The sequence below is a fragment of the Sitophilus oryzae genome, unplaced genomic scaffold (genome assembly GCF_002938485.1).
Source record: "Sitophilus oryzae breed Bouriz unplaced genomic scaffold, Soryzae_2.0 scaffold_111_pilon_pilon, whole genome shotgun sequence".
NCBI classification, from domain to species: domain Eukaryota; kingdom Metazoa; phylum Arthropoda; class Insecta; order Coleoptera; family Curculionidae; genus Sitophilus; species Sitophilus oryzae.
The window spans coordinates 944,514-956,769 of record NW_022145749.1 but is presented as its reverse complement, the minus strand read 5'-3'; positions in this window follow the sequence as shown (position 1 = coordinate 956,769).

Below are 12,256 nucleotides of genomic sequence, written 5' to 3'. Positions count from 1 at the left end.
TGTTTTGTATTAACACATATTGTAATTGTTTTAATAAAATAACTCGATTAGATTTTTTCAATTTTATACAGTTTTTTCACAATATTTTGAAGTAATCACTTGTCACTCAAATATTAAATATATTCATTTTCTGCTATGCGTTCCAATTGTACCAACTTATTTCTTTGTATTATAAAATAAACTACTTTGAAAATGAAATGACAGACACATCTATCACTGTGAAAGATTTTGTCGTTGGACAGATTATAGTTAAGGGTGACATCATTTGAACAATGGAATCTCTCTTTTCCATACCAACAGCACCAGCTAGAAATATACTAATTTTTTAAAAATAGAGAAAAATATATCGGTTTTACAAAGAACAAAGTAAAAACTTTTCCAAATCCAAATCCAAAAAATTAACGCGAATGAATTCATCTGACCGAAACTGATATAATTTGCTAAAATTTTTCGATTGATAATCTGTTTTAGTATCAGTACCAATAACGAATCCTCTAACACTGTGTTGCCAACTATTTCAATCGTTGTTGATCGCTCCATATAATTTACTTAACAAATTGCTTTGTATATCTTAACTATTTTATTTCTACTTGAAAACCAAAATTAAGCAATAACATAGTTTTCTAACAAATAATATAATATTCATAATTAAAACGGAATTACATTATGTTCGTCTTTCCTAGACTAGAGAAGTCATAACAACAAACTAAATTAAGTTTCCTTTCAGCTTTAAGAGATTTTCCGTTGTCATTGTTTCGCAAAAGATATACTCTTTTAATGCTGAGCTCAAGGAACTGCGACCAGCTTATGATTTGAAGCAGAAAAAAAGGAAAAAACGATGAAAAGATAAACATAAACCTAAGAAGGCTCCGCTAAGATATATTTTTCTTTTATCTTTTTCGAAATTTCCATGAAGAGAGGGAGTTAATCTAGAAAAATTTGCATAATTGAAAGTGAGGGCGATGCAGGATGATTTACTGTGTAGGGTTTATTTAGATTTATTGTATAGGCGCGCATCTTTTATTAATACCCCAGAGAACCCTTTAAAAAATATTATATTGTACAAAAAATTTACATTATCTTACTTAAAACTATTAATAATAATATAATAATTTAATAATACAGTAAATCTTAATTTATACGAAAATTTTTAAATTTGAAATGATATAAAATGAGAGATTTAAAATATCTTTTAATGAAAGATTTTAAATATCTTTACTTTACAGGGCGACCCAGGCTTACGAAACTAGGCTTTTCTTTTGCGATTTTCATTTAATTTTTTTATATGTACTAATAATATGGGAACAATGGTAACGCACATTTTGAAAATATTTTTGTCATCATACAGGGTGATTCAAACACGTTTTCAAGTCAAGTTGTATATTTTTAAACGGAATACTATATATTTTTTCAACACAGTGGATTTGGCATTAAAATAGATATTTAATAAGAAAATTGTGTCTTTTTTAAAACCCACATTGCTCGTACTATCACCTTCGTTTTAATTTCTTGATTAGGAAACTTGAGGTGCTTGGATGGTAATTCTGGATATCTTTGATGATAAATTGGAATTCCAAAATTCTGGATATCTTTGGATAGATATCTTTCTGGATAAATTCTTCTTGCTAATAAACCATTATTTTCAGCTGTTCCAATACAATAAATCATATTTATTAATTTGTCACGTGGAAAAAGAGATTATTGAGTTAATTAAAAGTTTTTTTTCCGGATGTTCTACTTTGGTCTAGATGATGAATGATGAAAGAGCAAAAGTTAAATCTTGTGTTCTATTTTCTAAAAAACACAATTTTCTCATTGAATATCGATTTAAGGTATAGGAAATGCTTAATAAAACAAAAAGATTAAACAAAACTTTGTTCGAGATATAGATAAGATAAAAATATACATAGATATAGATAAAAACTTCGATTCGAAAATAGTGGGGAAAGATACAACATTTAGTTTTGATCCATCCTCTACAGGGTGAGCCTTAAATAAGTGCCAGAATTTTTTTAAAAAAAGTACAAAAAAACTTTTTTATTATTGGTATTAAAATTTTGCTTGTTCTAAAATCGTTAACCCAGTTAATAATTTTCCAAATTTAATTAACTTTCATTTTTTGGTGCTTTAGAATGTTAAAGAAGCACAAAATTTATTTAATTTAATGCTACGGAAATTAAATTAAAATAACAGTTATCCGAAACTGTGATACTTTAACCAAAGCAAAAAATATGACGTTAATCAAAATTCATAATAACCATCTATCAAAGAATCAAATCTAAATTATATTACCATAAAACGCGTTTTGATGTTTATGACCTGAAATTGAATTGAAATTCAACCATATTTTAATTTTTTTTTAATTTCTCTTAAACGGTATGGAAATTTGTGAAAGTATAAACGAGATTAAGCATTCCAGGAGAAGCAACAATTTTATGAAAAATGCATTTTTCTCAAAATATCAATAATAAAAAGTTTTTCCTCTTGTAAAGACAATCCGGGGACATACTGTAGAACAATTTCGGTAAACTGAATATTATTATACCCTGTATAACAATATATTTATTATACCCTGAATAACAAAACGTTTCCGCATAATAATTTGTTATTAAAATTATTAATACCTGTTTTTAACATTATTTATTACGTGTTAAAAATAATAAAATGTTAAAAATAGGTATCAATGTTCCGAAGTTGTTAAGAATTGCTTGAATTGTGTCTAAAGTTATGCTTAACATTTCCAGAGTTTATTAATACAAGATTTTTTTTTAAAGAAAACAGTAATGAAAAGAGATACGAATTTTAATATAAAAAAATAAAAGTTAAATGATGGCGGGCGGTTCGACATTTATTTTATTTATATTTCCTTCCTAATAATGTATGACTATCGGTTCTTTGTTTTTTTTTTCAAACAAATACAGGTCTGAAATTAAATATCTTCCAAACTACCACTGTCTTTTTAAATTTAATACGAAGTTTCGATTAGTATGTATTACTAGCTGGTATCAAGAATAAACTGATACTTGATGACTTATTTTTAAAAATAAACTTTTTTTAACCGTATATTAAACTCTTAAAATAGATTTTATTTCTCACATTTTATCGCTTATACTATTATATTTTTTGACAGACACAAACAGTAATTTTAATATCAGAGTAAACATTGAAAAACGCGTTGGTCTAGAGCAAACATTTCTCTATTTAGATTTCTATTCTATTCTTCAATATTTATTCAAGCTAGACTAAATTTATTTTTGATATTATCTTTACACGAACTATTATATTGTCATCGATCGACTATAATCTTGATTACTACGTTTATACTTTTATAATATTCTCTCGCCCTGAGCGATAAAGTCAATGAGTTTTTGATATTTTTTCTTTCAAATTAGTGAATATCCAGCAAGGTATGTCGGACAAGATTGCTGCTTAGGTCAGCTCAGGAGCTTGGAACATCCTCAAAACGAAAATTCATTGTGATAAATAAAAAAGTAGATGCATGTTAATGACAAAGTAGATTCTCAAAAAGAAAATTCTACTCCTACAACTCCCAGTGAAGAACATACCAAGAATGTATAACTTTGAAAAACACCTCACTATAGTACTGAGACACAACAATTAGAAAAGAGAAACGTTTCTTCAACAGTTAAAAGACCATACCATAATATGGTATAGCAAGAACAGGGAGATGATTATTTGGGCCGAAAACTAAATACACTGACTACCTGAGCATCCTTCAGGCAGAAATTTACGTTATCGAAATATGCGTACAACTTGGCTCAGATAGGAACTATCGGTAACAAGAAATAGCCATCTTATCTTATAGCCAAGCAGCCTAAAAAGCGATCAACTCAGTAACTGTCTATTCGAAGTTGGCCAAAGAATGCCTAGAGAAGCTGAAGAAATTAAACAAAGAATAATAAAGTTCTCCTACTAAGGGTGCTAGTCCACCAAGATAGAAGGTAGTGAAAAAGCAAATAGTCTAGCTAGAAAAGGAGCGAACACTCCACTAACGATCTGCCTTCTAATTTGAAACCAACTTAAAGCGGAACTTAATAATCTGGAAGACTCCATCCGTAACCTGGAATGGGAATTCCCCAACGGTCTAAGACACTCAACGTGCAAAGTACAGAGACTGGCATGTATCTGCATCACAGGTGCCATGAGAACATGTCCAGCAGCAGCAATGGAGGTCATTATAGACATAATACCTCTGCACAATGTCGTCGATAGTTATGTCAATGCGACAATGATTAGAATGGTCATTGACGGAAACAGTACTGGGAGAATTTTCAGGCCAGGGGCTTGGAACACCATCAAAAAGAAAATTCCACCACTCCAACTCCCAGTCGATAACATACCAAGAATTTACAACTTTGAGAAACACCTCACTGTAGTATTGAGTAATAAAAATGATTGAAAGGAAGAAGCGCCTTGCTAAGCATGTAAAAGATCATACTATAACTTGGTATACTGATGTTGTACTGTTCTATACTTCCAAAACCAAAGCCCAATGGGCACCTACCCCAGCATCCTTCAGGCAGAAATTGCGTACGAAAGATGCGTACAATTTATCTTAGATAGGAACTATCAAAAACAGGAAATTGCCATCCAATCCGATAGTCAAGCAGCACTAAACGCGATCAACTCAGTAACCATCAATTCGAAGTTGGTCAAAGAATGTCTAGGGAAGCTCAACAAATTAGGCAAAGAAAATAAAGTTCTCCTACTCTGGGTGCCTGCTTACCAAAGGATAGAATGCAATGAAAAAGCAAATGATCGAGCTAGAAAAGGAGCGAACACTCCACTAACTGGACCAGGACCGTTCTGTTTTCCAAGCGGGAACCATCTGCAAGTGGGGAACTGAAGAATCTGAAATACTCCATCCGTAACCTGGAATGAGTGTCCTCCAATGGTCAAAGATACTCGAAAAAGTTTCTCAGGACTTACGACTTTTACTTAAATCAAGGTTTTTCTCAGTAGGCTGAAGCTGAGAAACAACGGCAAATGAAGATTCTGTAGGGAAAATGGGAAAACACCAGAACACCTGATAAGGTATTATGTCTGGTGTTTCAGTGATAACTGAGTGCGCCGAGACGACGACTATTCGTGCCAGGAACTTTGGTACGGTTGATGTCGAGGACGGAGAGCTGGTCTCTGTAGAGCCGTCACAGATACTGGCTTTTGTTAAAGCTCTGAGACTGTATGATGAGTTATAACTCGTTATAACTCAAGAAAGGGGAACACACAATAGATCTATAAGCTCGCGATGATGAACTCCCTTCCTAAACATTCTACATTCTATAAGACACTCAAAGAAATTCTCAACTTATGACAGTGGACGAATTACGCCGAGAAAATCAAAGATTTTCTTTGATTCAAGTAAGAACAATCTTCGAATTGTCAGGGGTTCTTAACATGGCACCTCAATAAACATTTTAGTAGATTAAAGCTAACCAACAACGACGAATTCAGATTCTGTGGGGAAAATGGGGAAACGCCAGAACACCTTATCACTGAGTGCGCTGAGATGACCACCATTTGTTCCATAAACTTTGGTACGACTGATATCGGAGATGGAGATCTAACCTAACCTAACCAACTGAGACTGCATTTTGAGTTGTAACTCAAAAAAGAGGGATAGATAGAATAGGATAGATCTATAAGGTCGCGGTAATTAACTCCTCCCCTCCCACACAGTCTACATTGGTGGAGAAACTCACCAGGGCAGAGACAGGTGAAAAAGTTCAGTGCAGAACATTCGTAAAAATTCACGGTAGACCTGATAAGCAAGAACAGAAAGACAGTCAAAGTTATAGTGGGTCTACTAACAGGGCATTGTCAGCTAAATAGGCATCTAAAGCTGATTGGACTGACGGTCGAAGTCATGTGTAGGTTCTGCCAATCTGAAGAAGAAACGACAGAACACATTTTATATCGGTGCGACAGCCTGGAAAATGTTCTCGGTAACAGGCAATGATAAGCCATTGCCAGGGAGCTACATGGAGGGTTCAGTCTGCAAGTTGCTAAACTTTGTGAAAAGGATAGGACTAGAGAATGTAATCTAAGGATCAGAAGAGGACCACAATAGATCTGAGAAGCTCGCAGTGGATCAGGACGAGAGCCACCTATAGTAATCTAATCTAATCTAAAGTCTACATTTACAATTCTAAATAATTAATGCAAACAAAGTAACTTTTGAATGTTCACCAATTTCTATGGAAAAGAAAAAAGAATGAATGAATAAGTTCTGTAAACTGGAATATCCATAAAAGTTCTAATTAATATTAAAATTAAAACCAAAATAAGACAAAAATCTGATACATAAACGTTTTAAACTCTTTGGCCAGAATTCTATCTAGAACAAACTTTAAATTACCTTGTATAAAACTTTGTTTAATATTCTTATACTCTTAAAATCTCTGTTAGAATTTTACGTTAAGCACTTAGATAAAAACGTGAAATATGAATTTCTTGAAAGTTTAATTATTTTTTAAAGTTTTTAAGCTTCAACTTTAAACTAAAAAAGACGTATCAGTTTTAATAATAATTTTAGTTGACTACAAACAAGTTAAAAACATCTAATCACTTCCCCATCTATTCATTAAGCAAGAAAAACAAACTGGGATTTCAGTAAAGTTCTGAACAGTGAATATTCATGATACAAAATGAGGATTCGCTAGTTTCTTTGGGGGATTTGCTAATTAGGTTTTTAAGTGAATTATTTTATACTTTATAGTCGCAGTTTTTTTACAGTTCTTCCTTTTTTATATATTACTTTTTTTGGTTCGATGTTAATATACCACTTCAATCCAATAATATACAGTATGTCCCCGGATTGTCTTTACAAGAGGAAAAAACTTTTTTATTATTGACATTTTGAGAAAAATAAATTCTTTATAAAACTTTTTGCTTTTTCTAAAATGGTTCGCCGGACCCTGTATGCCAATCACAATTGTTTGCCAAGTACACGAGTCGCCAAAGTCCGCCTTAACTGTGTACTTGGCAAGTACGTCAATACTTGGGTACTTGGCATATACGGCGTACGTATTGGCGTATTATCTTTATAAACAACATTTTTTGTAACAAGCTTGGCGATCACGCGGCGCGACGTGTGCCAAATAATTGCGCAAGGAAACCACTCACACAACATGGCAAGTATTTTCCAATAACAAATGTATGTTTATTAAGCACACGAGTCGTCAGAGTCCGCATTGATGTCCAGTTTTCTTGACCTGTTTCGGTTTGTCTCGACCTACTTTCGTTTCTTAAAAGCGCTTCAAAACTACTGGTGAATGAAGGAAGGGCGATTTTTTTGGCGTTTTCTGTTGTCTTGTTCAATTTCGTTTCGTTCCGAAGTGTTTCCAAAACGTGGCGGTATCTATACCCGAGGCAACGGATTTTTTTCATAAATCTCAGTGAAATCAGTAAACCTCGACGTTTCTAAAATATCTCTTGTTACGATTATATTTCGTTAATATATCTCGTTTTATGTTGATATATATTCCACAAGATTAATATTTTCACACTTAATCTGCAGGAATAAAATTACAATATTTTTATTATTTAATTTTATTATAATAAATTAATACATACAAATGCATATGTTATGTTTGTTTATGCGGCCTTGATTGATTAATATAACAGTAGTATTGCTTGATGAGTAATACTGGCAACGTTATCAATATATTGTTGCGGATCCGTACCGTGTGAACTCGGCCTTAGGCTTGGCCACTCGGCTATGACTCATACGCCCACCGACGTTCGAAGAACGCCGCTAAGAATATTCGAGATATGTTTGGATTGTCTGTTTCTCTGATATATAAGCCGATGCCCGAAACCTGAAGGAGATAGAGATAAGTAACCGATCGACGCGTACAGTTACAATCGCCGCGCTAATTCAAAATAAATTTCTGTTAGATAAATAATTAGATAAATTGTAAATAAGTTATAAATAGTTCTTTAAGTCTTTTAATCGTTATTGTTTTTGTTAATTAGTGTTAAATAAATGGTGTTTAAATAAATTGTGACATTCTATCCACACGGAACCGACGAAAAAACGTAACAATAACGATTTTATCAAGTATCAAGATGTGTTTGATAAAAGAGAAGCAGGACAGAGAGGTCGTACCAATTTAGTACAACATAAACTTTTTACCGGAAAAAAAAATTTTTTTTCTTTATAAAATTGATACCGGAGATGCACGACCAATCAAAGAAAATCCGAGAAGACTTTCGCTCGCCAAACGTGAAGAAGCTGACAAAATCCTTCGAGAAATGAAAGAAGAGGGTGTCATCGAACCATCTAACAGCCCGTGGACATCGCGGGTGGTACTAGTAAAGAAGAAAGACGGTACCACCAGGTTCTGTGTTGATTATCGGCAGCTTAATAATGTTACCAAGAAGGATAGCTATCCCCTGCCGAGGATAGACGATACTCTAGACACGCTGGCGGGATCCACACGGAACCGACGAAAAAACGTAACAATATTGATCTGATTAAGAAAATTATGGATTGACCCGATATCAATAAAAGTATGGTCAATAAACATTTTTAAAAAGCAATGTTCCCTTGTTTTTTAATTGTTTTAAGAGAAAAGTGTAAAAGATACTTTTGTATATAATAATAACATGGTTTGATATAAATTCATTCAAAAGTACAAAATATTTAGAGGATTTTTTAAATAGTTGAACACCGTGGATTATAATTTATATAAGGCGGACCGCCAGAACAGTTAGTCACTGTTGTTCTTCAGTTTTACGATTTTAAGTTTTGGAAATAGATTTTTTACTATATTGTAATTAATAATATTAGACAATGATTAAAACTAAATATTCTTGTGCATCCTTAGAGGAATAGCCAATTTAATCTACCATCGGTAACTGTTTCCTAAATGCACTGTTTTTGATTTTTCATATCAGTTTAATATAGTGGTATTACATTACACTCCATTACAAACTAGTGGTTTTTATTCATACTCTATGTTTGCTTAGTCTTCTGAAGCCATCACAACGTTTGACCATGATTGATTCGTGAAATAGTACGATAAATATAAGCCCGTGTTATAAAAATTCTGTCGAAACTGATCGAAACATTTAGCGAAAGAGACCGAGACGCGCCGTGATTGGTTGTTTGTTTTTTATTGTTACAACCGAATTCAGCAGAAAAATTTTTCTAAATTTTGAAAAAAAAATTCGCGAAAAAATCTCATATACATGTTCCTGGGGTCAAAGTATACTAACCCTAAAATTCTGTGTTTTATTTTGCTCTTTGTAGCACCGAAGTTCCCAACCCTCAACTGTACCCACTTATGTATTCCTAATATCTGAAAAGAATACACTATCCACGAATATTTTGTTATAATTTGCTAAATTATTTATCAATTTATTAAAAAACTCCATACATTATTGTTTCCAGCTTATTATATTTGAGGCTATCGGATTGCTATTTTTACTCCTATTACTATCAGAGTATATGTAAGCCTGCTTCAATTTCAAGTTTAATTACATGATATTATTAATTTCCAATAAAATGAAAATGTAATCACGGATTTATAATATAATATAAATATTATTTTGGTTTGATTTAGTTCCCTGAGGTTTAGGATATAATTCAAAATAATAATATATATTTAGAAACGTTTGATTAATGCAAACAGTATAATTTAAAATACGTAATATAAAAAATATTTATTTATAAATTAAAAGGAAATATAAAAGTTAAAGTTAAAAGCGCTGACATTGAGCTTTTATATTTTATATTTATTTTTATCTGTCAGCAATCACAAGCTGTTTTGATTATGTTTTTTTATAAATTTGATTCTTCAGTATATATTAAATCAGCATTGCTGTCTATAAATTTTATGCTAAACTCGAGAAAATACTATTTATCCAACAGCCACCTTATACAGACATTACTCACATGTAGACATGCATATAAAATAAATAACACACGCATGAGTTTTTGAAGTTATAACAAACTAGTGTGTTATGAATTCCCTATCATAAAAGCCACGAGACTTTTCTGGCAGTATTTGTGCTGTAGCCGCCTCTGCCTGGTTAATAATTTCTTGCGGAAGATCTTCCTGAATCATTTTTTTTTAAATCTGAGTTGCAGGTTGATAAAATTCACTATTTTATCGTTAAAGAATAGCTTTAAAAAAGATTTATCTAAATGACGTCTTAATGTCTGGGCGGCCTACGACCTCGAGGGCTAAACATTTCCCAACGTGACTTATATGTAAGATAACACACTAGTACCATAAATAACTGTTTCAATAAACTAAAACAATAATTTTGAACAAATAAGTAATTCTTTAGATCGTATTTATCCATTTTAGTGGTTGTTGACGGGTGGGATAAATCAAATATTTGCTGGCATGAGTTTTTCATTTAATTAACCATAGAGGCGAGGGGTAAGTGAATAAAAGTTCGTTGCTTTTTTAAATTATTATCTATGAAAAATTAAATTTATTTACATTTAATTTTTCATAGATAATTTTTACGTCAAAAAAATGGAAGACCAGAAGTCTTGCATGGTGGGTCTTGGTTTTGATCTTTCGAAAGTCTTGCACTGGTTGGTCTTGGTCTTACAGGTCTAACAACCTTGTCAACCAGTCTTGGTCTTGCTTTTTGTGCAAGACCAAAACCGTGATTGCAAAAATTAAGACCAGTCCTGCTTATCTCTCAGAATGAATGTGTAATAGTAAAAATAGTAAAATAGAAAATTTAAACTCTTCAAACTCAGTACCTATTTTCGGACACTATTTCCCCACTACTTTATGTAATTGTGACCTCTTCAGAGATTAAGACTAAATTAGCAGTAATAAAAAGGTCCTATCACGCAGTCACAGCACCGCCATCTTGAGTTAGACTAAATTTTTTTTAAAGAGGAAGCCAAGAGGAAAATAGTAAGTAAAGTTTATATTCGACTTTGTTACTTTGTTATATTTCGTTAATTTCGAGGTAGTTTTAAGGTAAGTGCATATTAATTTATAATATAAATAAAGAATAACAAATTGAACAAATATTACACTTCTGAATTTTTATTGTGTGTATGAATAAAAGGTCTTATAAATCGGCATAAGTTCCTTTCTCGGACACGTGTCCGAAAAGTGGTCTGCTACGCTGAAAACATCTTTATTTTTTTCCTGCTTATTTGATTTTTAATTTACCTATCCTTGTTAGAATCATCATACCTCGGTATTTAGAGTCTCGCGATTAGTTTTCTACACCAAAATACCACCAAATGTGCCAATTATAAAACACGTGAAAAGAAAATGTCCGTGAAAAGCTTGAGGCGTTTAATGTTTATAATCTAAACGTATTATATTTTGTTAATATAATAAATGCTTTCATATTCATTTAACTTCTTGATTTATTTTAGTTCTCGTGCACGAAAAACTGTAGTTCTCGGCCACTCGTCTGATATAACTGGTCTTATAGTGTCCGACAACCGGTAAAAGTCGGTCCGAATTTTTTTGATGGAAAATAACTAAAATTAGAATTTCCGAAACTAGAGCTGTTTTTCTGAACCAGGAATTTCGGTACTGCGCCTCTTAGGAACCTTGATTTCGCCCTTTTAAAGTGATTTTTGTTTAATGATGGTGCAGTTCATCCATCAGAAAGTAAGGGATGGTTTTCCAAAATAAAATCGGTATCATATTCATGTCGATATATCGATATCATATCATTCAATATATCGGTATCATATCATACATCAATATTTGGATGAAAGTTGGTGTCTGGGAGTTTTTTGATATGAGAAATTTCATTTTGATGTCAATATGACGCCTACTAGTAGAGGGCGCCACCTACATGTGTTTTGACTGTTTTGAAGCGCAATAATAATTTTGTCCGAATTTTTCAAAAAAATAGGATTACTTTGGTACTACTTAGCACACTGCAATCATTTCTATATACTATAAGGTAGTATATAGTATGTTTAAAGTTTAACTAGTTTAATGCAGTATTTTTATATCGCCATTTTATTCCATAAATGCCCTTAAGTCGCCAACAACAGGTACTTTCACCGTATATACATTAAAAACTCGAATTTATTTAAAAAGTTATTTAAAATATTCTTTTACCGTTATCAAAGCAAAATTTATTTACTTTACTATTGGTCTTAGTTTATTTTACATACTTAGTGTTATAATAAATCCTGTTTTTAAAATTTTATCACATTATAAATAGAATTGCATAAAACGTACATAATTTATTTAGGGAGTAACACCACGGCATATAAATCACACGG